This window comes from Anser brachyrhynchus (genome assembly GCF_964034855.1).
Source record: "Anser brachyrhynchus genome assembly, chromosome: 3".
NCBI lineage: Eukaryota > Metazoa > Chordata > Aves > Anseriformes > Anatidae > Anser > Anser brachyrhynchus.
In genome coordinates, this window is record NC_137696.1 from 93,304,836 (window position 1) to 93,331,704 (window position 26,869).

At 35.4% G+C, this 26,869-nt stretch overlaps 1 long non-coding RNA gene across 1 annotated transcript; it reads left to right on the plus strand.

The window, feature by feature from the left end:
- Positions 1-308: 308 nt before the first annotated feature.
- LOC308192399 lies at positions 309-19,467 on the plus strand. Its single transcript, XR_013948778.1, has 3 exons — positions 309-770; positions 12,312-12,399; positions 14,872-19,467. It is a non-coding gene; the product is annotated as an uncharacterized lncRNA (long non-coding RNA).
- The last annotated feature ends 7,402 nt before the right edge of the window (positions 19,468-26,869 follow it).

A 26,869-nucleotide genomic window follows, 5' to 3' on the forward strand; every position in this document is an offset into this window, starting at 1 on the left:
GGTTATATTCAGTCACTTGCTGGAGATCCAAATCCTTATGCCCTAAATCAAGAGCATGATCAACACCATTCCCTGGGGAGAAAGTACAGACATGGCCAAGAGAAAGGCAGTCCTTACAGAATTACATCACGGAGTTTCCTCATTCATTTGCCCCTCTGGGACAAATAGGGTTGCTGATAAATGACAGTTCCCAGAATATCCTCTGAGACTTCTGCAAATTCACCACAGTCCCTGGGGTGATCAGAAACTCATAAAATCATTTGCCATTCTTGTATTCAACTTCATCTAACTAAAGAAGAACACAAGTATTGGGAGGCTACCTTATTTTTACAGATATATCTATTCATTACAAATGTCTTCCTTTTCCAAGGAAGTGGAAAAGTGTGGTCAGCTCACCACATCTGCTGGGCAATCCAGGCATGAAGAAACAGTTCCATGCCAAGAGATTCTTTCTAGGTTAAGGGACTATTCTTATTAATGCAGGAGAATTCTTGTGTACAACTGAGGGAGAAATATTGAACCAGAAATATTATGCCAGTTGCACTCATTAACATCAGTGTATATTATGCTTCAAAAAGATCCTAAGAATTCACAGTGGACTGTAAATACATGAGTCTAGTACAGGAAGGTTGCTTCTATTTTCTATCAACATTAATTAACATAAATCTTCTCCTTCCAGAAAACAGTTCATTCCTCTAAAAATGGACAGAGCAATAAGACTGAACAGTGAAGAAGGAAATTGCCAGGAAGGTGAATTCCAAGAGTGTGAAGTATGCCTCTTGAATCTACTCACTAGAACATTAGGTAAATTGGTGCCGAAACTTTTTTGGCTGGAAAATTAATTCTTCATCTACAGAAGACACTTTTGCTAACATCATGACTATGCAATAATTAGCTTTCTGTTTCTATTCTTATGTTTGTGCTACATTTGTCTGAATGCTTTTTTTTCCCTGTATCAAAAAGATGCAGTATCTATTGGACTAGTTCAATTTTAATGTCTAACATTTAACCAATAGAGAAAGAAAAGATAGAAAAATGAACATATGTTATTTTATGATGGCAACTAAATAATAACTAACTGACAGATGTCGTAGTCTTTTTGATGATTTTGGTTAACTAAATAATAAGTAATCGACAGATGGCATAGATTTTTTGATGATTTTTGTTCATGTTGCGATTTTAGACACTATCAGATCTCTCTATATGATGACAATAACAACAAAAAAAGAATAACATGAAAAAGTACCCTCAATTGCAAAGATGATAGATATTTGTATATTGCTCTAACATGTGTTGGATTAGGATTGAGTGCATATTAAATTCAGGATAAAATTCTGACAACGAGAATTTTAGACTGATAAAAAAATATTCATGGGTTTATTAGGATACAAGCTATTGATCACTTGATATCTAATGCTGGATTTACTGAAAGCAGTAGATGTTGTTTTTAAAATGATGTTGCTAGCTTCTTCTGGCTCTTTCAAGGAATATGTCTATTATCTGACATTTTTTTCTCTTTAATGACAGCTTCCAATTTTAGCAATACATAAAACACAAAAAGGAAAAAAAATAAATGATAAAAATACATTATAACCTTCACAAACCACACCAAATGTAATGGCTTATCTGGCAAATACACCCTTATCATGAAATTCATCACAAGAAGTAATTAATAAATTTTTACATGTGTTGAGTTACATAATTAAATATATATATATATGTTAAAAAAATAAAAATCAGAGGTTATTCTCTTAAATGTTCTTATTGTCATGAAGCAAGGAAAAATTTGACACTGCCATGAAGCCCTGAACTAAATTAGGGGAGTTTGTGAATTTGGAAAGAGTCTGTGCTAATCTAACTAAAATTTCTCCTAATTATCCTTTTTGCTAACAATGCTTTGCCAGCTTAGACTTGGATTCATTGTCTTGTCAAACCCCCTTTGACTCTTTCCTGCTGACTAAGTGTATGAGAAACTCTAAACGTGACTAGAGAAATTTTAAATTGCTGTTATTCATTCCTTCCAATAGTGCTACATCAAACTACTATCATAAGCATATCTTCAAGGATTTATTTATTTATTTACTCATTTATTTATTTATTTTACAGCACATTTTTACAGACTTTTATAAAATATTCCTGGAATATTTGTCAGTATCTCTTTTCCTTAATAATAAGAGTAATAAAAATGCTACTAAGAGTGCAAATTAATCCTTAGTCCATACAAGTTTAATCTATCACTGAATGTTATATATGTATAGAAAATTGGATTTTAGGTTGAGGTTCCAAAACAATACATATCTTTTACTGAAGAATCTAGTATCATATTTCAAGATTCCTACTTTAAATTTTTTTCTTCCCCCTTATTGAAGGTCTTTGCACTGGTTATCAGGTAAGGCTGCAGCAAGATGAGGAGAGTTTGAAAAAGTTTTTTATTTTTAGTTCACTGCACTGAAATCACTTTTCTAGGTCAAAGTTTTCCTTAGTATATGTGACTCAGTATGAAGCCAAAAATTCTTTGTGAGTTTTCGGCAGAAGAGTGATGTCAACCATTTGGCTTTTGGAAAGATTCTCAATGGATTCGAGCCACTGGTGGATATGGGAAACTTATTTGGAAAGATGATCCATTTCTCCATAGACTACATCCAACTTTTCAAATTTCTGATGGTTAATTGAGCATAGCTCATCAGATGGAATTTGTGATTATTAGATCAGTGTTGTGTAGCCTGTGCAGAAGAGCTTTTGTCAGCCATGGTATATACTTGGTCAAGAGCTTCTTTTTCAAATATGCTTGGTGAAAAGGATTCTTCAGGTCCCTTTAGATGTCACGCTAATCACTAACTCTGTTTTCAACACTAAAAATTGACACAAGTATTAAAAAAAGTAATTCTACGCAAAGACACTATGCAATAGAGTCTTAAGCCACTATCCTGTAGCTCCCCCAGCATCAATAGAAGTTGAGTATTTATAAATCCACGTAGCATGTAGCAAAAAACTAGGAAAAAATGCTTTAATATTTTGATTTTTTTTTAATTGTACAGAGTTGTTAGTAAGTGCATGATAGTAAGTGTAGTAAATGTAGCTGATGGCTTCGAATTGCTAATATTAAATACATGTTTAAACCTTTACAAAGCTGAGGCCTGTAGAAGTAAAAATGAGGAAACTGAAGGATTAAATGGTAACTTTTTTTTTTTAAATAAATATATGCCTTAAAAAGACAGACATGCCATATTATGCCTACTTATTTTAATTTCCGGAAAAGTGACAATATTCACATCCTTTTTAATAACAGGTTCTAGAGAAAGAAACAGGAAAGTAATATACTATCTACATAAGGCATAGATCAACAAATAGTTAAGGAGCTATAACCTGAACAGGGTAGTTTCGAACTGACAGCTCAAATTATCCTTCTTTTTGATACAATTCAAAATGTAAAGATAAAACTATATAACAATCAGATATTAGCTGATGCAAGCAACGCCTTTGAGAGGGAGATCCTGTTAGAGGCAGAGACTGCAGTGAGCCTGCAAGAACATAGCTGTCTGGTGAAGGACAGGTTTATTGAATAGAATCTGCCTTAATTTGCAAGAGAATAAAAGGTTTAGGTCACATTGACTTGCACGGTATGCCTTATGTTAGCAGGCTTTTCTCATTATGGAAGTCCTTTGGAGAAATCAAGAAGACATTAGTTTCAGAGAAGCTGCTTTTCTTGTTATTTACTGGCCACTGTGCCTGGCCAGAAGTAGAAGGAGCTTTGGGCCTGCTGTTTTAGAGATGGAGGACAGACTGCAAGCCAGAGATTACACTGAAGAGAAATGTCTTCTCAGAAATGTCTTGAACAAGGAACATAAAATAGTCAAGAGTACCACCTGTTTTTAACTTTCAGAAAGCCAAAACCACAAGCAATAAGCAGAATACAATTATGAAGAAGAGACACAGCTGATTGTACTTTATATTTTAAAAGCAGAATTTCAGAATTAGGAGAATAAACTCAACATTTGCCTGAGTCTGAGATTAAATATTTGTACTAACATTTCTATGTCTCATTAAATTTCACTTCCAATTCAAACTGTCTTAAATCTGATTAAAAACAGGCTGAGGAACAGTATTTGGGACAGTTGTAAAAGTAAGTAAAAGCACAATTGGTTGGACTGAGGTGCTTAATGGGTTTCCTCAGATACTTTCCTTTACTTAACTGAATTTTATTTTTCTGTGTGTGTTCAAGTAGGATGGGAAACAAGTAAAAATTGAAGTACATACAAGTCAGAGCTGTCTATCTTGTTTTCTGCATATTTCTAACTTTTGTGTAGATATTTGCATGTCTTCTGTCCTTCTGACGTGTTCAGAATATATCACCCGAATTTTCAGTCTGCTTATACTACTTCTTTAAAAAAAAAAAAGAAAGAAAGAAAGAAAGAAAGAAAGAAAGAAAGAAAGAAAGAAAGAAAGAAAGAAAGAAAGAAAGAAAGAAAGAAAGAAAGAAAGAAAGGTAAAAAAAAGGTACATTGTGTCCCCCTTGCTATGCACTTGTATTTCTTTCTAGCAGAAACTGGCATGTATGGGGTGGATGCTGGATGCCCACACCACATCCTCACATGGAACCAGGACACTCTTGAATGCCCACCCACGCCTGGCAGCCAGAGAGCATTCTCATTTGAAGAGTTTAGACTTCCCCGGGATAATTACACTCTGGAGAGAATAAAAACAATGGTCTTTTGATATGGAGAGAAGAGAGAAAGGTCATGTTGAAGGCAAGGTTTCTGTCATTTTGATTACGGAGATTATATTTTCACATCACAGTTTATTTCTATCTCCACAAGTCTGTTAACCCATGTGTTTCATCTCGTTACAGTACTAGCTTATCAGAAATTAATTTTCATTTACTCTTGATTTTACTAAATAACGTATCGTGGCTTCTACTGCTTATGCTCTCCTCGTAAGTCTGCTGGCAAACAGACGTTATATGCAATATCTTTAATGTAATAGATGCCACGTGAACCCAGCAGCACCCAGAAGCATGGACTCATTCAGCTAGCATGAAAATTAATGAAGTGGAATGAAAGCCTTCCCAAGGAAAAACTGAATGAAGGGAAAGGTTTTTATTGTTATTGTTATTATTTTTTTCTGCAGTCGGTTGGCTTTTTTTTTTTCTTTTTCTTTTTTAAGCTCAGTTTGAAAGCCATTGAATTCTTTCTGAAGTGCTCATTAGATACACTTAGCAGATAACACTGCATTTATTTTGGCACAAAGCTGATGGGCAGAGAGAGTTAGAAGGCAATTTGAAGGATTTAAATAGTTTTTATGCCAGTGGAGGGAGTGCATGGTCTGAGCAAGTGCAAAGGAGAAAACAAACACTGAAGAAATTAGCACACTATTTCCCTTCTGCACTACAGGTGAAAGGGGTGAACCAGGGCTGCAGGAAAACAAGTTTTCTTCTTATATATATACTTTTTTTCAGTTAGTTAGTTCTTGTTGTTTATAAGGTTGCTAAAAATAGTCAAAACTTCTGGCTTTTATAGTTGAAGCCAAAGGTATTGTGAATAAAGGAGGACAGGGAGTGAAAGATCTCAGGTACCTCTTACCTACATAGTGGGGCCACTTGCAGTTACTCATTAATCTTAGGCAATGTAACCTATATATTTCCTTGAAACAAGCAACATGATCCGGTAACATGTAACCTTGCTGTAGAAATGTGGATTTCCAAATAGTAGAGACATTCTGGAGCAATGTTTGCATATCTGCAATATTACAAAACCTTGTTAAAACTGAACATAAGAAATATGAGGCATAAGAAACATACCACCTAAGCAACCTACACCTTGCTGTGTCTGTGCAAAAAGAACATTTAATTTTGTGCTTAACAGGCTTGGTCAAAAGTTTAATGAAGCCAAAAGGAATCTTTCCGTTGACTTAACTGGAATACAGGTCCAACCCAACCTCCTTCAGACTTGATCTGCAGTCCTAGCCAGCAGCAAATCAGTAACACTAGACATAGACAACTTCACTCAGTTACTGGTCTGCCAAACTTGACTTCTTACCCATTGCAGCCTCTTCTTAAAGGCATTTGTTGGGAGGTGTAGAAACTGATGGAGAGCAGAGACAACATGACTGCTCGTGACAAATGGCAAAAGAGGTTAAAATAATAGAAATTTTTATGTCCAGAGCATGTGCATCTTAGGTGGATTGTGTGTGCAAGTATGAAGTAGCAAGAAAGAACACCCTGTAGTGTAATTGAATGTTTGATATAAACTTTCACCAAATCAAAATAATACATATAGCTTCAATTCTAAGGTCCAAGGTAAGGACAAGAATTGCAACTGAATGCATATTGATAGCCAGGTAGCCAACAGTGCAATAGTTCTATTAAAATGTCATTGAACAGCCGTGGGGCTCTGGCAGATTATGTCTTTTCCTCTCAAATCTACAGAGGGAAAATACTTCCATCATCTATCAGCTTGAAAAATATGTTATAATGTCCCCCTAAGTATACTGACTCAGCAGAACATCATGTTGTCTGAGCACTGCTAATGAACCAAGATCCATTTATGGTATGAAAAACAGAGATTCAGCAGTTCATCTCCATCAGGTGTCTACTGAACTGTATGAATGCAGTGTCAGGAAACACAAAATTTGCTCAGTCAAGGTACAATGTTGAAATCAGCATGAGAGGTGAAGGAGAGTTGTGAGTTCTATAGGTCAGGCCAGAAGTATCACTTTGGGAAAGGGTATAAATTTCACTTAGTTTTATTGGCTGCTTTCCTAGCTTTTACTGAAGTCTTTTACAAGATTTGACATACATGGCATGCCACTAACTAAAACAGAGCAAAAACAGAGCAGCTGCCCTCAAATACAAGCAAGATTAAGGATTAATTTTAATTAGTAGAAGGAAAACATATTTTTCAAAGTCTTACAAATGTATAACCCCTAATAAATATGTTTCTTTGTGTGATTTTAACTTTGCAGTCTAAACAAACACCTTTTTTTTTGTTTTTTTTGCTTTCTAAGTGGCATCAGTAAAGTTAGAAATAATGAAATAATTCTTTATGAAAAATAACTTTTAAAAGCACTAGTGCAAAACACATGCAAGTTGTCTTCTGTTTGCATGGTAAAAAAGAAAGTTTTCATATGTGCCTGAGAGGTTGGGGTACCAAATTTCCTTAACATTAGTGGAAACTAATTCTATGTGGCTTCTGAAAATCCCACACCTCCCATTCCCTATGTTTGTGGAATAGATGGAATTTTTAATGTGAAACATTGTTTGAAAAATCACATATATTATGCAGAACAGAAGTTTGTATTTCTGACTCAGTAGTGATTTCATCTATAAATAGCTGCTTCAAAGAGAATACAAATCACTGGAGGGTAGTGTTCTGATGGAGTTGTGGTTTTGAAAACAAGGTTACTTAACACAAGTAAACATGGAACAAACTGTTCAAGCTTTAAAACAGCTTCTAAAGTTGTCAAAAACTAAGTTTTTGAAGAATGCAAGTGGGAAGATATCCTTTCCAGCAAAAATATGTAAGAGAAGATGAGGAAAGGAATGCCTTGCAGGCAGTGTAAAAATTAGTTCAGCATTCAGTTGTCACCAGAATTCACAATAGAAACAGGTGTTACAGTCCCTTCTCTAAATACAGTGAAAAATCTGAGGGATATGTGAAATCTCCTGCACGTGGTGAAAAAGATAGACATCTCACAATCAATGCAAAATTAGAACGGTCATCTACTGTCTCTATGGCCAAAATAAATAAACAGATAAATTGTGTTCCTTGTGAATTCCAGAGCTGTCTGAACGGACATCATTAAAAATACTTTCCCCCACACATGGTCAGGGATCCACCAACATTCCTGGTAAGGAAAGTTACATTGCTCTCAAGATGATCACCATACTGTAGTCTTTTTACAAACTGGGATAATATCAATCCAACTTACGTAAGGATTGCAAGCACTGAAATACTAACTCCTAGTGATTGTTTGCAAATAAGCAGCTTTTGATGCCTTGTGAACTACTGAGTCAGGGTTACTTTGTTTGGAATGACATTTCAAGAACAGCAAGTGGCTTTCTTTATTGGATCTGAAACATCATTTTTGGGAATACCATATGCTGTGAAATATTTGTAGCAGATGATTATCAAACAACTGCATGCAAGACAAAAAAAAAAAAAAACCTAAAAAACCTGACCTGAAATATTATGTAAAATAGATATTTTTTATGTTTTATGAATCTTCCTTAAAAAAGGAAAACATATCTATTTTTAATATTTTCTTCTGTGTCTACACATCTGTCTACGCTGGGCTTGGCCAAATGATTTCTTATTTATTTCCCCTTTTTTCTTTATCTTTTAAAGCTTATTTCTTGTTATCTATTCCTGGCCATGCCCTTTTTCCCTGCTATGTGTTGCAACTACTCCATTAAGCCCTACTGACTGTGACAGCACTATCCTGTTGCAAGACTGACCCAACTTACAATTTTATGTTCCTTTCTGCCACCTGATCATTGCCTGCCATGTCTTCCAGCAAAACAAAGACCTCTTTGAAACTAACATCTCTTGCGAAACACCTCTTTGTCAATCAATTTAGTAATGGTATAACCTCACCTCAGCACATCAGACTTCTGAGCTATGACAATACAGAAATGCCTCAGGGACTGCATTTTCAGATTGTAGACATAAAACACACAAAATCTGCAGCTTAAGTCAGCACACAGCCCTCTGGATAACCAAATTGCATTTTCCTGATTATTAAAAGGGAACACATCTTCCTTATTAACAGGCAACAGGTTAAACACCTGAGTTTAACCAACAGAAGTTTATCATAAAGAGACAGAAAGCCAAACAAAATAATGTATAATTTTAATTAGCTGTAGTAACCCATTGGTAGTAAAATTGATCCCCTTCACACCTTACACAGCTGCAGTAGTCATAGTCAAGCCCTTCTCAGGATGATGAACCGATAGCCCAACTTTTCTTCTCTCTACACATTGCTCATATTTGACAAAAGGGTGTCCCAATCAATCCGTTATTCTTAAAAGATGTTCTGCTCTTGGGCTTTTACATTCCCTCCCAATTCAGTCAATGTCCTGTGCTGAGCATAGTAGTTGCATCAGAGTCTGCACAGTAAATGGCTGAAGGTGGCAGAGTGGGTCTTTTACTCCCTTTGGACTCAAAACCAAGAAGCCCTGCTTACTCGGTTTGCTAGTGGACAGTCCCATGATGAGTCTGATGCCACCCTTTGTGTTTTGGCTGTTTAGAAAAGGATTGGTGGTATTCAGATTAGGTGTTGGGTGAGAGCCATCATTGCACTGTACATGTTCTGCAATATAGCCAGGCTGTTGAGATGTTCAGAGAGGTTTTGACAGTCCAGTTGCTGATCAAGACTGAAACAGGGCACATCCTAAAAACATTGGAGATGTTTTAAAAGGAAAGGAGTGGATGACATTCAACTTTAGCATCTACAAACATGATCTGTGCAGTTGTGCTTCTCTTAACTAGATTACTGGAATGCAGAAGCAACTTCATAAAGTAGATCCATAACTTGAGTTGCATAGCTGTCTAAAAAAGTGGGAGAAAGACCTTAAGAAATAAAGGAAAGTGGCTGAAATCTTTCCTATTTATTCTACAACCCCCAATTAGTATTTTACAATATATCTACTATGGTTGTTAATTGACAAATAAACAGCATATTACCTACATAGGAAATTAAAAGAAAGGAAAATGAAAAAGTATATCCTTCTATCTAGCTAAAGATACTAGAATAAATGGTCTCTGTGATTATTGAACAACAATTAGTTGAATAATCCAGTGAACAGTTCTTTCTCTTTTGCAGGCTTATTTGTAAAATCCACAGGAAAAATACTTCCTAGATTTTTCATGCTAATGTGGAAATTCAATTGCTTTCTAAACCTACAGGCTAAATTAGCGTTACTCTATAAGAAACAAACCACATAGCAATACACTAACATATTTAGTTCCTTTTTTTTTTTTTTTTTAGGGATGCTTTTATTTTTTATCAATGTTATAATCTCAGAATTAGTGGGGTGGATAAACAAGTCTTATTCACAATCACTAATTTTAAACACAGAGACCAGTCTAAATTAAGCTTCTCTCCTGAGTCATTCTCCAAAGAAGATTGTCTCTGTCTCTTTGTCTCTTTCCTTCTCTCTCTCTTTCTTTTTCCCTAAAGAGTCCAGGGAAGAGATTAGCCCCCATGAATGCTTCCTCTAGTACTAAGTCATGTTTTTCCTGAAAAATTGACTACTTGTATCTTAAACAAAGGCGAATAGGAACTTATTAAAAAATAAAAATAAAAATCAGCCTTCAACTACAATGAAAAAAAAAAAGAGGTGACCTTTGACAATAACACTCAAACTAGAATACAGCTGAGACATATCATTCATTTAAACAGGGCATAGAATTAAAGTGTATATCTGTATTATTCCCTGTTAATACAAGTCATATTTGTTTTCTTAATTTCTCTCTCCTTTCCAATTTATTTTAACTTTAGTAAGGTTGAAAGAACCTAAAGATATAGTAGTCTTGAAAGGATTCCAACAAGTTGTGCTACATATGTGCAAATGTTTATGTCTTTTTTGAAGATTTTTTCTCCCTTTTTTCACCAAGCTGTAATAAAACTATGTGCAAAATGTAAATATAAACAGTTGAGGGAGCAGTCTCCTAAGTGTGTGCACACTGTTTCCAAACTAGGAGATAACCCATACAAATATGTTCTGGAATTGGGACAGTACTGTACTGATCAGCAAGGGATAAATGAGATTAGAAACTTTATTACATAGTAACTTTTTAACTGTATAAAAAAAAAAAAAATTAAGGTTTCCCATGTTGAGTTGAAGATTTCTAAAAATTTGCTGGAAAACACCCAGAACCAATAGCAGTTTGAAAAAAAATATCAGCACTATAAAACATTAGTGACTGTGACATAAATCCTGAGTACATTGTGTAACACTGTTTACATGGTGAGCAACAACACCTTACTTAAAGTGTATAGTGTTTAAATGTCTTGAGACGCAACATAGGTTGCATTTTAATCCCTAACATTCTGTAATGCTGTCCTGATCTAGGAGTTCCTGCCCCAGCAGGGGGACTAAACTAGATGATCTTTCAAGGTCCCTTCCAGTCCCTAACATTCCATGATTCTGTGATTTTAACGCAGTATTCCATACATCTATGGAGAAAATATGCAAATGTTAAATGAGAATAAAACAATGAATGATAATAAATGTCAGACTTTTTCTCCTGAAGTACTTATTTGGTGTTTTAATAAGCAAAATATCAAAAGATAGCTTCTCTTGTAACTAAACTGTGGTGTTAATTCTGGTAACTGTCATCTAAACAATTTAAATGTTTAATATTCTGTTCCCCATACATAGTATTGGAGCAGCACACTAATAAATAACAACAATGATTCAAGTTTACAGCTCACCCAAATCTAATAAAAGGTTCAAAATAAATTAGGATCAAAATATTCAAGCTGTGATTCAGTAAGACCCTTTAAATAAACACATGGGAAAACTATTAGAAACAGGGAGAACTCAGTTTGATAATACATGACATTCCACTTATGGAAAAAAATGCTTTGCTTTATTGCCTAATACAGGAAGCTTTCTGCTACTAGTTAATACCAAAGCACATTCAAAAAAACAAAATGTCAAAACATTACTGTTTTTCCCTATTTGAACTATTTAGATATACAGATCCAAGAGAACTCATGAGTGACAGCAGTGACTTAGAGGAGAAATATGCCATTTTCAGTTACCATACTTGGAATAAGAGATGAAAAAATGATTGTAGCAATAAAATCTGACTCAAGTACTAACCAAATGTAAAAGAACACAGTGAATTTTATTTGAATAATTTAAAGCACCTTCACAAATATTATGTAAAGACTGCAATTTACGGAGGTAAGAAAGATTAATAATGTTATGCTTACATTAAAAATTAACACCTGGAAGTGTATTGACCACATGAATTTGAATGCAGGTATTCTAACTGCCAGACTCTTCCCTGTGTTAGACACAGCATGTCAGTAGGAACCATGTGTTATCTAGCTTTATGAATGTAAAAACGTTTGTCTGCTTCCAGTACTCCTTAACTGAGATTCCGTAGGGTTTTCCAGATTTATAGAATGAAAAATTATCAGTACTGTTTGTGTTTTACCATATGGAATGATCACATCAATGCCAATAGCTCACAATCAGAAAAGTTACCCAGAAGTTATATGTGTGCTTATATTTACTATGCAAATCAGGAATAGAAAGTGTTGCATGTAAGCTTTTAAAAAGACGTTATTTTCTTCTGTAGGGTGGAATAACACCTCTCAAAACATGTTTGTTGCCCTGTGAAGAATGTCAGAAACACCACACCATCTGGGCAACTGCTATTTCTGAAGGTGAGCAGTGATCAGGGGATGAAAAAAGGGAGTAGGAGCTGTGGTAAGCAGCTGGCAGAGATGGATCTCCTCTTCCTTTGCCTCAAAGCTGTGAACTTCTCAACCTGAGTAGGCCAGGGAAGGTAGCATTGCCTTCTATGCTGAGAATGCCTGGCATGGCCTAGAGGAAACAGCAGTAGCAGGAAGCAAAGCATATTGAAAGTGAAATTTTAACGGGTGATTTGGGAATTGGCTGTGATTTTAACAGCTATTTTAACTGACCAGGACCAAACCTTTCTTAGTACTACCCTGAAGAGAGTAATAAAATTCAGAACAAGCAAGTTTGAAAGCAAGGACCATAAGAAGTAAAACAAACTATCATGTGGTGTTGAGCTAAAAACTGTCTAGAAATTAAAATGAGATTAAATACTCTCTGGAAATGTTCCCAATGCAATTAGAATTTCCTGTTGCAACTGAATTACCACTGATCAAAAAATCTTGGATTTGGCTGTAGAATAAGATAAATTTAAATTTTTGTAAATGTGATTGCAGAAATCAATATTAACCAAAGAATATTAAGAAGTAATGTTTTATTGTGGAATGTATGGGAGAATGGGAAAAAAGATAAGTTAGAAAGCTCCCAAGGAGAAAAAGTGATGCTAATTCTGACAATGAATTTCAACATAGAAAAATTACAGAAACGTGACCTTTTGCAAGTTTTTCAATATAAAGCACTTTAAATGTTGCATTAAAGTTGACTATTCAGTCGTCAGCAGGTGTTAAGCAAATTGATAGCAGCAGTAGCTAGAAGAGGCTAATGTACGCATGTTTCTGTCTCTTAACATCAGGAGGTTTACTGGCTGAGAATCATTCTGACTAATGATTTATAAACAGAAACAATATTAGCTTAATTCTTTTGGTCTGGACCTCAGAAACAATTTTGTTTTGTTTAGCAAATAAAGAATGAAGTAGTGTTCAAAGGTATTTCCAGAGAGCATCTTTCTTTAATTAAAGTAATTGCAATGACCACAACATTTTCAGGCAGCATACATACGCTTCTACAGAAATTAAAACAATTTGCTTATGAGGTTCTTACACTTTTCTTTTTTCAAAATGCTATCAAGGAGGGAATGGGTGGAAATTGATACTATCTCTAGTTTGGTGAATGAGATGGTAAAGAAAGATAGAAGCCAGCGACCATATCAGTATACCAAAATGGAAATAATTTAATTCAAAGGTATTTAATGTACTTCACAACTAAGGTGCTGAAAAAAACTATGTATGGTTCTGCAAAGGGAATATAATATATATATATATATTCCTGAATATAATAGATGAGTTGAAATATGTTCAAGATTTTTTTTTCTCAAATAATTTTGAAAAGGAAAAAAAAAAGAGAGAAAGCATGCCACTTTCAAAAGAAAAATGCATTTATTTGAGCTTAAAAAAAGAGACACAATAATCAAGCTATTTGCCAGACTCACTTTTTTTTTGTCAAGCAACATCACAATTAGAGAACTCAAAACTTTATGAAGTAATTAAGTAACTGCTGTTAGTTTTTGCCTTATACATCATAATTTAAAAAAACATGCTATATTTACAGTGTCTATGTACAGTGTTTGTTACATCACTGTAACAAACCTTTTCATTTATTTCTTTAGTCATGAAGATAAAATAATGAAAACTTTAAATATAAACAAGTATTTAGTGTAGATCTCTAAATATTTCACTTCAATCCTGTTGCGTACAGCTTGGTTGCAACCTACCTAATCTGTTTCAGTGTGTGATGAAGCACTTAATGTGGACCCCTTAGTGGATTTACTTTTGAGCATAATGCTTCTAAACTCTGAGATCAGTACGCAAACTTGGCACAAAAAATTAGAGGCTCAATATACCATCTGTTCTTGTACCTTTACCTCTTCTTGGTGTATCTTTCTCCATAACCCCTACAACACTCTTCCCACTTCACCAGCAGCCCATGTTCCCACGGTCCCAGGCACCCATCAGGCCCAGCATGGGCCACCTGTTCTCAGACTTCTGAATAAATTGCTCAGTCATGAAAGAGCTGTGAGAGAGTCTGTTGAAAGATAACAAAGGTAGAGGTGTGGTTGTTGGGATGGGATTGTTAGCTCAAGGTTTCAAGAGGAGAAACATCAACTTGGAAATGTATATAATACTCATGGAGAAAAAATGAAGGAGCCTGCTTAAGGTTGGTTAGAAAGGTTTGGGTTGAGTTGTCAGAGTCACCAATGTTAATGGATCAACAACTGTGGATCAACAACAACTCAACAGGTCTAAGGGCTTGTCCCCTGAAACTGCAAGGGCCAAGCTTCCTCTCCTGCCTGGCCAGCAAGGACTTTTTGGGTGCTGTATTGGACTGCTAAGCACATGGATACTTGATCTAACTGCTCATTTAATCCTAGAGATATTTTATGTGCAATAATCAATTAAAAATTGCTTTTTACTTTCAAATTGCATATATGTTTCTTGCAGAGTCTCTGTACCAAGTTAAAGATGATTGGACAAATTGACCCAAAAAGGGGGAGGTAACATTAATCTCTTTTCATCTACTCATCTTTCTCCTTTTCTCCCCCACCATGATGTCACTACCTCTTTTCCTAGACTGCACCAGGTAGTAAAACTTAAAGCTGTTTGTCCTCTTTTGCTGTACCTCTTTTTATTCCCATGGCACTGATACTACAGAAATAGTAGATGGGAGTCATTTGTCCACTCTGCCTACATGGGTTAACGCAATCTGTTAGGAAAATACTAATCACAGCCATTAAAACACATTTTAGATGATGTATGGGAAAGTCATCCTCAATTAGGCAGATATTTTTCTGAAGTTGAAACCAAATATTCTTTTGTAGTGTTGTATAAATGTAAGATGTAACTCCAATGTTCCAATAGCTATTGCTTTTGTATAAACTTTGTATAGATATCAGATCAAGAATGTTAATGTAGCTTAAATGACATTAAAATGAAACCTTCATTTCCCTACTAATAGATATGGTCGAAATGAGACACAAACAGTGAGAAAGATTTGGTGAAGTTCACTGCTTCACGAGTGAAATTTAGACTGATTCGTTTAATAGATTTCTGAAGGTGTGAGGATGCTTGCCTTTAATACATCATTTTTAATTTAAGGCTATCCATATTTTCCAGGTAACTTTGTGTCACCAGAGGAAAATATGGATCTCTTGCAGAAGAGGATATGAAACATTGTAGAACTTTCAGGACTTCTTGGCTGAATTTTATGATATATGGAAAGAGTTACGGATAAAGAATATAAATCTCATTTGGGGTGAGTGAGGTAATTTGTTGTTGACCAGGACAAGTGTTTTTGAAGAGTGGAATTAAAATTCTTCATTGAGTAGGGACAGGACATTGATTTGTGGTCATTACAGCAAAGAAGAATGGTGCTCTTGACCTACTACTACCTACCCTTTGACATAAGATAACAAGAATTTATTGTTGCTTTTTGTTCTCTGCTGCTTAAAGTTCTGCACTGGAATTCAAACATGCTTTCATGTGGCTTCAAGTACTCTGTATTTTTTAAGAAGCATGGTGATCTGTGGCAGAAATTCTGGTGGAAAAGACATTTTGCTGCCAGTATACCAAACATACAGGAGTTATTCAAGTCCTTAGTACCCTTTTTAAAACTTTCTGATTTCATGAACCATTTTCCTGGCATCTCAGAATGGCTAAATTCTGGTTTTATAAGGGAAAAGTACTGGGTGTATTTTTTTCCATCCTCAAATCCACTCTATCTCAAAGGGGCTTTTACGCATGTAGTTTTGTTACTCAGTGGGAACACAGTCTAAGCAGATGTTCCTATATGATGATGCAAAGAAGAAGTGTTTGTTTCCTTTTTGTCTATGGCTGGCTTTCATAGTGTGCTGTCAGCTGCGAAAATATTAAATGTGGCTAGCAATTTCAGGTAATTGCTGAACAAAAAAGATTATTTATAAACAATGAATTGTTCCAAATAGAAGTCAAAATTCAGAGTCCTTAATCTGGACACAGTATGTGGAATTCAGCTGACCAAACACAGATTTTTACTCTGCCAGTATCAACATCTGAGATAGTTGTCTGCACCCTCTTTACAAGTTAATAGAGGAAAAACAGCACTAGAGTGAGATGTGGTTTACTTCATCCTAATGCAGATGTCTAAATCAAGAACTTGTTCCCTAAATGTGGCTGTTTCTCGTCATCAAGTGTGAGAGGAGCTGAGGGTAGTTGATCACAAACAGACATCAGCTTTATACCTGGATAGATACAAACCTGAACTCTTCTTGCTTTTTGACTCTGCATGCAACTGCCCATCTCTTCTCTTGTCACTTAGCTCTGGCAAACCTTAGCTTGTCTACCTGTAGAGGAACTATCACCAGGTCCTAAATCATGGAATCATTTAGGTTGGAAAAGATCTCTAAGATCATCTAGTCCAACTTTTAACCTAGCACTGCCAAGTCCACCATTAAACTATGTCACTGAGCTCTACATCTACATGTTTTTTGAAGACCTCCGGGGATGGTGACTCAACTACTTCCCTAGGCAGCCTGCTCTAATACTTCACTACCCTCAATGCTGCTTTGGACTCTAGACTCCTTACCCACCTGCAGATATCCCAACTCTTTTCCTCACAACTATGTCCTGAGATGAGAGCACCTCACCTCCCTACAGCATCTCAGGAGTTTGGAAGAGGAAGCTGATGCCAGTGGCAGACAGGAGCTTCAGTGTATCCTCAGCCCCTTTAGGGTTCTCTGATCCTGCCAAGGGCAGCAGAGTAACATCATCTGAGGAAACAAACGCTGATTGGCTGAAAACCAACTGTCCTCTGTTATGTGAATATTTGGTCAACAGAAAGAATAGATTGGGCACCTCAGGAAGAAAGAAAGGGTGAATTTAATGGCTATGGTAAGAGAACACATCATAGCCACACTGTTTAAATAAGATCTTTATCTTGTATCATGAGAATTTGTATGTTGATTGTATGTTGTAGCCAACCATGAGTCTTTCTTGGACACAGGGGAGCTATTTCCTTCGTTCAAGCATTCATCATCTATATCAGAATGAACCTGTAAATGTTTGTAATGAGGACATACACCGCTGTCTTCCTGTAAATAAACAGTTAACAGACTTCAGAGGGAATGATAAGGCATTAACAGACTTTAGAGGGGAAGCTTTACTTTGAAGAAATCACCCATCCACCTTTTGCCTTTTTTTTTTGTTTTTTTTTTTTTTGAAGAAGAAGACAGAAACTGTCAACCTTAGGATCCACAGGGGAACTGGAAGATTAAGTATAATGTCAAAGAAAAGGGGTAGATGCTGTGATGATTTTGTGCAATAATTTTAACTGCATTATTACAAGGCTTTTTGTATTAATTTGTGATTTGGTTTATCCGGCTGTTAAAAATGGGTTGGACTGGTAATAAATTAATAGCTTCTTATGTGTGGTATGTTCAATTTTCCCCATAGTGACATGAGAATATTATCATTGGTTGAAGAAAGCAGCAGATAATGAAGCTAATAGGCCAGTTTACATACAAGGGAATGACAGAAAAGAATGTTAAAGAAAATTAAATAAATTAAGCCAAATCTAGTTTTCTCTGGTGAAGAGAGAAAAAAAATGTATTTTAACATAAAGATAGCCATTTAGAATAATTATATTATTGCAATTATAGAAAATACATAAAGAAATTCAGAGCTAAAACAAGGAAAAATACAGAAGCTTTATCATGATGTTTTTTGAAGAAACTGGAAAATAAATTAAGTGCTTCTAACTAAATGCAAAGAGTGAAAGAAGGTCAATGGTGGACACAAACATGACAAATGAAAGTAAGGACATAATAACTATTACAGAGTCCTGGTTTATCCCAAAGGAAGAGGCTGGGTAATAGAGTTACAGGATGTTCCAAAAGAAAATGTTCATCATAGAAAAACAGAAGTGGAAAGGGATTATATCTTTGTACTGTAGGAAAGTTAAAAGAAATCTTGAATGAAAAACAGAATCAATTTGGCAAAATTAGTGTGGAGCAAATGTCTAAGCACCAAAAATATAAAATGGTAACTTAAAGACTTTTTATTGCCACATAAGTACAGAACAGAGGACATAAAATTTCTCAGCTTCTCTAAGTTATTACAGTTCACTTGCTTTCACTGGAGCTACAATGATTTGAATCATCTAAAGATAAATGAAAAAACAGTCTAGATAGAAAGAGAAGATGAAAGATGACAGCTGTATTCCTAAGCAGGAAATCGTAGAGGAACTTAAATGACACAATCATAGATGATTCCTTTTGGGGCTGGGTTTTATTAATTTTATCTGATCTCAGATTCACTTAGGCTTTGGAGCACTTAAGGCTAGATTCCACTTAAAAGCTCTTTGATTTGTTTTTTCTCATAAGAAATCTTGTAAAAGGAGGAGTGGGAAAAAATGGAGGAAAAAATAAAAAGGGAATGATAGCTGGAGAGAAAAAAAAAAGTGCATTAGAAACTTAGCATAATAGCTTAGTAAACCTATTCTTCACTCTTTTGAGTCAGAGTGATGTTCCAGTCCTGATCTATCTGTGACTTTGATTGGCTTTGTGATCATTTCTAATTGTACGGGGCATAATCTTTCATGAAATGTAACAGTGTGAAAAAGAACACTACAAAATTTGTAAATCTCCTATAGCAAAAAATAAATAAGATAATAAATATATATAATTATACACACACGCTGTATTCCACTCTCTTTTAATAGCATTTGCAGGTTCAGGCTAAAAATTAACACTGTGTTTCTTAGCATTTTTTATTAGAGAGCATGTTGTTAATACCTATGCAATACATATATAATTTAAATGAACATCATTGTGATGGAAAGGTCAAAAATAAGTAAAGAAAACATTAAAATAATAGATGACTTGGGGGTAGGGGTTATGTGTAAGTACAGAATATCATACGGACTCAGAGTTCAAACTCCCCACGTGTGTTGGAATTTACATTTGGAAATATAATGAATTTCAGATGCTTGTTAGAGTTGCACCTTTGTCCTACTCTTCAACCCAATCCCTGCTGACAAGATAGGCTTCACTGACCTCTGGTGTCTGTACACATTTTTTCTCTACTATGTAACCCCTTTTGGTTCCAAATAAAGATTGTCTTGCAATGTTTCAGATTTTTTTTTTTATTTTTCTTTTCTTTCCTCAACAGAAATAGTCAAATATAATAGAAATACTATTCTCATACACTAAATCCTCTGAATTCAGCAGGGTGTAGTCAATAGCTTTTAATTTATGTTTTGTGTTTATAGTTTTAGTTTTCCTTAGTAAAATAATTAATTCACTTGATGTCAGAAAATATGAAGGGAAAAAAAAAGAAAAAAAAGATTTGTAACAATAGCTTTTATACCCTCTTTTTAAAATATATATATATATAATCAATATATTATTTGAGAGAAATAGTTGTTTCAATGACAGAATAGTTTTACAGACTCTAAACATTGGGTCACATTTTGTTGTCCTTCTTGCTTTTTAATGTTACCTTAGTCTAGGATGTCCTTAATGGAGATCATTGAGAAACTTTTAAAATTATGTACAAACCAAGGCTTAAAAAGGTCAGAATCTGGATCATAAAGAGCAAACAGAGACAGAAAGAGACTGATGGGGCCAAGCTGAAATGCATCTTGATGAATTTTCTGAAATTATAGATTCTAAATCTACAGCTTTAGAAAATATAGCCTCCATATTCACCTTAGTGATTTAAGTCTAATTTTCAAAATCAATTTAAGCATTAGAGATCAATCAGCATAATGTGTAAAAATGCTTTATGATTCCCTTAATAAAAATATGGCACACAAAGATGACATCTGTTTCCTTTCCTACAAGTACGATACTAAAAGGGTGGTGAAACACTGGAACTTTGGTTGCCCAAAGAAGTTGTGGATATCCCATCCCTGGAAGTGTTCGAGGCCAGGATGGATGGGGCTTTGGGCAACCTGGTCTGGTGGGAGGTGTCCCTACCCATGGCAGGGGAGTGGAATTAGGTTCTTTAGGTTCCCTTCCAACCCAAAGCATTCTATGATTCAATGATTCTATGATACAACTCTCAGCTTAAAACATTACAAAATCTATATTTTAGGCCTAGGTCATAAAATAAATAACTTGCAAGATCATGAAAGTACTCTTCAATGAAATTTATAGCTATCTTTGTAAAAACAAAGCTGAAACAGAACCTTGACTCAAGCACCCTAGGACTTGTGTAGAACAACCCCTGCTCACCATCAGCGACAGTGGATCCTACTTGTGCTTCTAAATGAAGTTTTTTTCACAATTAGAAATCTGTCTTTACTTGTTTCTGCTATCAGAATTCTCATCCATCAGACTACTTAATGTGCAGTGTAATTTTCAAACATTTGTTTTCTGTAACTACTATGGGAAATATTGAATTAAAAACCACACTATTAATTTGAATCAAAAGATGTCTGGAGACACTGGCAAACATTAATAATTTTTCAAATATTGAAAATTTGCAGGCAGGAAACAAAATATGGAACATATATTTGATTCTTCTCTGCTTTATTTACAGGGCTTCTACACACGGCAGAGGGCTTGTCTTGGAGGACAAGAAACAAAAAGATAGCTGTGGAATCATAGAATGGTTTGGATCTGAAAAGATCTTAAAGATCTAGTTCCAATCCCTCTGCCATGGGCAGGGACACCTTTCACTAGATCAGATTGCTCAAAGCCCCAACCTAACCTGGCCTTGAAATATACAAGGTGGTCTATCTAATCCTTATGAAAGATATTGCCTTTAAGGCATACCATGACCATCATGTAACTGATGTCTTATTCCTGACAACCTTATTCTTTGTTACAATCCAACATAGATGGGGAAGAAGCTATTTTTATATAAACAAAATCAGCTATCTGTGTTGTCAACCATGCCTGAAGAGGACAAACCAAAGCAGCAAAGTTAGTTTACAAATAACTAATTTTATCTTTGCAGAGGTATATTTCTCTATGTTGACAATAGAGGGAGCCCCATCTCTTAACCCAAGTATCTGTTAGATGCCTAAAGAAAGATGTCATAAATAACCCTCTGAAATAGCTCTTTTATTAATGAATCATGTATAGTTATGAGAGGTAGGTTTGGGGTTTTTTCCCTGCTAATTTTCCTTTATTTTATATATATATATATATATATATATATATGTGTATATATATATGGCAGTTAAAACCTGTATTTATTTCCAGGCCATAAAATACCTTCCAAGCTAATTTCCAGTACATTCTCCAAAAGTTTCATCTGGCAAGCAATAGAAATTTCCAACCTTTTAATATGTACAAACACAGTAAATTGGCCATATAGAAAGAGGAATTCTCACAAGCCCTTGTAGTGACTGGAACAGACCTGCACTATTATCTTGCTTTCACAGGCCTCGAAACGTAAAGGAAGCACATGCATTCTCTGCAGGAATTTCATCTCACTCCAGTTTATTAAAACTCCCACTAGCAGGCCCAGCTTCTACATATGCTTAGACGGAAAATCAGAATTTTGTACTTTGTTCTCTCTGGTTTACTTTTATTTTTTTTTACCCCTGCTTGTATGCTTAAGGAAAATTCACATTTAACCTATACTTAGTAGAATGTTTTGTGTGCAAGTGAACAAAATGCTATGCTGAAAGACATTCAAGACAGGAAATTCATGTTGAAAAACACACACAAGTGGAATGTCCACTAATTTCTGCCATGGTGGAAAGTATCTGTTGAAATAACAGAGGCTTGTAGCCCTGTTAGATAGAGATAAACTATCTGAAGCATCATTTTGGCTCTGCACTAGGCTCAACCAACATCATCTGTAATTGCAGTTTTCCCTTTTATATGGATCCACTTTTACAAGCTTGCGCATGTGATGGAGTTAACAGCAAGAGCATGTGTTGAAAATCTCTTCAGGATACTCTGAGCTTCTTTTCCCAACCTGTAAACATGCTTTCAGCTGCTCAGCACTTAGCAGTTGATAGTTTGTTACACATCAGAGCAAGAGAGGGGAAAATGAGAAACCGCTACCCCCCTCCTCCTCACCTACACACTCGCCACAACCTCTCCCCCCCCCCCCCCCCCCCCCCGCAACCCCATGGATATTTTGTCAGTTAATTCTTTTTCTTTTCTTTTCTTTTCTTTTCTTTTCTTTTCTTTTCTTTTCTTTTCTTTTCTTTTCTTTTCTTTTCTTTTCTTTTCTTTTCTTTTCTTTTCTTTTCTTTTCTTTTCTTTTCTTTTCTTTTCTTTTCTTTTCTTTTCTTTTCTTTTCTTTTCTTTTCTTTTCTTTTCTTTTCTTTTCTTTTCTTTTCTTTTCTTTTCTTTTCTTTTCTTTTTTTCTTTTCTTTTCTTTTCTTTTCTTTTCTTTTCTTTTCTTTTCTTTTCTTTTCTTTTCTTTTCTTTTCTTTTCTTTTCTTTTCTTTTCTTTTCTTTTCTTTTCTTTTCTTTTCTTTTCTTTTCTTTTCTTTTCTTTTCTTTTCTTTTCTTTTCTTTTCTTTTCTTTTCTTTTCTTTTCTTTTCTTTTCTTTTCTTTTCTTTTCTTTTCTTTTCTTTTCTTTTCTTTTCTTTTCTTTTCTCTTTTCTTTTCTTTTCTTTTCTTTTCTTTTCTTTTCTTTTCTTTTCTTTTCTTTTCTTTTCTTTTCTTTTCTTTTCTTTTCTTTTCTTTTCTTTTCTTTTCTTTTCTTTTCTTTTCTTTTCTTTTCTTTTCTTTTCTTTTCTTTTCTTTTCTTTTCTTTTCTTTTCTTTTCTTGTCTCAGTTAATTTTTGTTTAAGCAAGAAGAACTTACCTGTTTCACAGATTGGTATTTTGTATGAAAAAAAAAGATCACATTATGAATGTCAAGAGGTATTTTCTGGAGAAGACAAAAATGTTCCTTTTAGAAAGAGAATCTCCTCTATGCTTAATCACTATTTGATGAAAGGAACAATCTTACCAACTGCAGACAAGATCACTCAGATTATGCAAGGAAAACTGGAAATGAGCTTTTGTGTGTGGTTCAGGCTAGCTAGGACAGAACACTGACAGGACTGCTACTGCCTCTGCGTCCGGGTCCTAAAGAACTTCACATAAACACACTGCACAGACTGACTTTTGTTGGAATTGCCTTATGGCCATATGTTTTTGCAGTTCTTTTGCTGGTCCTAGGTAGAATGTGGAAATAAAATTCTCTTATTAAAATTGATTTATTTTTCTTTCTCATAGTATGCATGAGGATCTTTAACAAATATTTAACAGCAAATGAAATATCAAATATATTAGACTAAATTCTAGGCTGTCTTGTAGGTGTACGTAAGCATTTTTATTTTGTAATATGAACAAATAATAAAACCAGAACAAAGATATCCAAACTTGATCAAGATAAATTGCAATAAAGAACCTTTAAGTTTTTGAACTTCATCTCATTTCCAAGGTGTTAGTGGCTATTGCCACTTATCAGTAATTTATGGTGGCACTGATTCATCTCACTGAAGTCTAGCTTTTGAGAAGAAAAGATTAATTGAGAGAGACAGGAAAAAGGATCCATATCCTTAATCATGGGTCTTAGGATATCACATTGCTGTATAATACCATGTAGCCAACAAAAATGAAGCATATGAGAATGTATGACAGCAATAAATTAGTCAATATTATTCTTTTAAAATAATATTTTGTACTACTTCATACAGATTTATGAAAGAGGTTCCTAATATGGCAGTAGATAAACTTTTTTCTTTTTCCCAAGATGCTCTCCTATGCTTCTATAAATAAAATTAAATTAAAATAAAGAAAAAAATAATAAAGTCATATTCTCCTAAAGTTCATTAAGAGACGTATCTTCTAGTTTTGAATTTGGAGGTATGTGTAAGGATATAATGTAGCTTTAGTACTTCTATTCGAGGCATCAGAAAAAAATACATTTTCTCAAGAAACTTCAACATTGAACTTCATAGGTTAGTAAAAATAAACAAATTTTATTCAAAATGAATGCAACATTTGAGCATTAACAAGATTAAGGAGGAAAAAAAAAAAAAAAAAAAAAGCATTTTTTCCATGACAGCTCATTGAGAAAGTTGAATTCCCATCTGCAGCTAAAATATATGGCACAGGTACATAGATGTAATCCAAGACTTTAATGTACATTTAAAAATGCTGTGTTAAAATAGGGTGCAATTAAATATTTTTCTTTTTTTATGACTCATAAAGAGGGAACATACTATATTTTGTATTTGTATCTGCTTCCATTAGAATCTGCTTTAAAAAATGAGTAGGGAAAATGATTACTTTCTTATGGAAATTTTGGTAATCTCTTACACAGTTTCCTCAGATTTAGCAAGGGATCATATACACTCAACACATTTTCTCATGGAAGAGTATCACTTGAGAATCCAACTTTTTGAAATAGCACCTGGTGTCTTTGGAATTTAGCCTTATTTAAGCTTTCCCATCCTTAATATTTCCCTCAATTCTCTTTTTTTCTTTCTTTTTTTTTTTTTTTTTCTAGATGCAATGGAATGAGAGCAGTGCCACAACCAAAGGCTTAAGAGATTGTGCACAAAGCTAAAATATTCCTTGAACATCCTACCCTTTCTTCTACTTGGTCTTGGCCATGTTGAGGTTCAGCCAGCTCACAGTCCCCTAACTATACTTTTCTGAGAGCTGTTTGAGCTTAAACACAGCTAAAATTTGTTGGAGACTCAAATGTGTGCAAGACATAAACTGCAGCTCTTCATCATTATGATGCTATCAAAAACTCCATGAGCAAGATATATGGTGCTGTCACCCAAAAAGTGGGTGGGCCTGACTGAAAACTTTCATGCTTATTGAATTTAATAAGTTTTAGTGCACTCAGTATAAACTTTAGGAACTTGTCTATCAAACCAATTTTTGGAATGAGAGACTAGCCCTAGTGTTTAGCTGTACTCCCTATTCCTCCTGATTCCACTGTTAGCTTTGCAGCAGTATGATACCAAATCACAGAACCATAGAATCATCAAGGTTATGAAGACCTTCAAGATCACCAACTCCAACCATCAAGCTGACCTACCAAGTCCTACCACTAAACATAGGATAAAGTCCTATCCCCTAGTGCCATGTCCACACGTCTTAAGTAGCTCTAGGGATAGGGACTCCACCACTTTCTTGGGCAGCCCCTTCCAATGCTTGACCACCTTTTCTGTGAAGAAATTGTTCCTAATATACAATCTAAGCCCCCCCCCCCCCCCCCCCCCCCCCCCCGGCCCTGTGCAATTTGAGACTGTTTCCTCTAGTCCTATCACTGGTCACCTGAGAAAAGTGAGCGACATCCTCCTCCTTGCAACCTCCTTTCAGGTACTCATAGAGAACAATGAGGCTTCCCCTCAGACTCCTCTTCACTAGACCAGACAAACCCAAACCCCTTAGTCGCGCCTAAGTCTTTATAATCCCTTCACCAGCTTCATTGCTGTTCTTTGCACATGCTCAAGCAACTCAATACACTTCTTGTAGTGAGATCCCCAAATAGAACACAATATTTGAGGTTTGGTCTCAGCAGCGCCACATACAAGGGGACAATCACTTCCCTAGTACTTCTGGCCACACTATTTCTGATGCAGACCATGATGCTATTGGCTTTTTAGGCTGGCCCATGGTCAGCCAGCTGTCGACCAGCATCCCTAGGTCCTTTTCTGCTGAGCAAATTTCCAGCCACTCTTCACCAAGCCAAAACTGCTGCCTGCAGTTGTTATGGCCCAAGTGCAGGACCCAGCACTTACCCTTGTTGAATGTCATGTGATTGGACTCTGTCCATCTATCCAGCCTATCCAGATAGGCTGCAGAGCCTTTCTACTCTCAAGTGGATCAACAATCCAATCTAGCTTGGTATCACCTGCAAATTTACTGAGGGTGCACTTGATTCCCTCATCTAGATCATTGACAAAACGTTAAACAAAACTGCACCCAGCCCTGGAGAATGCCACTGATGACCAGCTGCCAACTGGATTGAACTCCATTCACTATAATTTTTTGAGCACAGCCATCCAGCCAATTCTCTGCCCAGTGAACTGTACACCTGTCCAAGCCACAAGCAGCCAGGAAAATACTGTGAGAAATTATGACAAATGCTTTAGTAAAATCCACAGCTAGAGAACATCCACAGCCTTTTCCTTATCTGATTAGCGGGTCACTTTGTCATAGAAGGATGTTGAGTAAGTCAGGCAGGACCTGCCTTTCATAAACACGTGCTGGCTTCTTCTGTTCACTTAATCGTCCCTTATGTGTTGGGTGGCACTCAAGCTGTTCTGTAGCATAACCTTCCCTGGTACTGAGGTCAGACTCACTGGCTTATAATTCTCTTCATCCTTCTTCCTGCCATTCTTGTAGATTGGAGTCACATTTGCTAACCTCCAGTCAACTGGGACCTCCCCACTTAGCCAGGACTGCTGCTAGATTGAATACTAAAAGATAAATATATACTCAAGGATAAAGGTGTAGAAGGGGAAACGAGTGATTTAAAGCT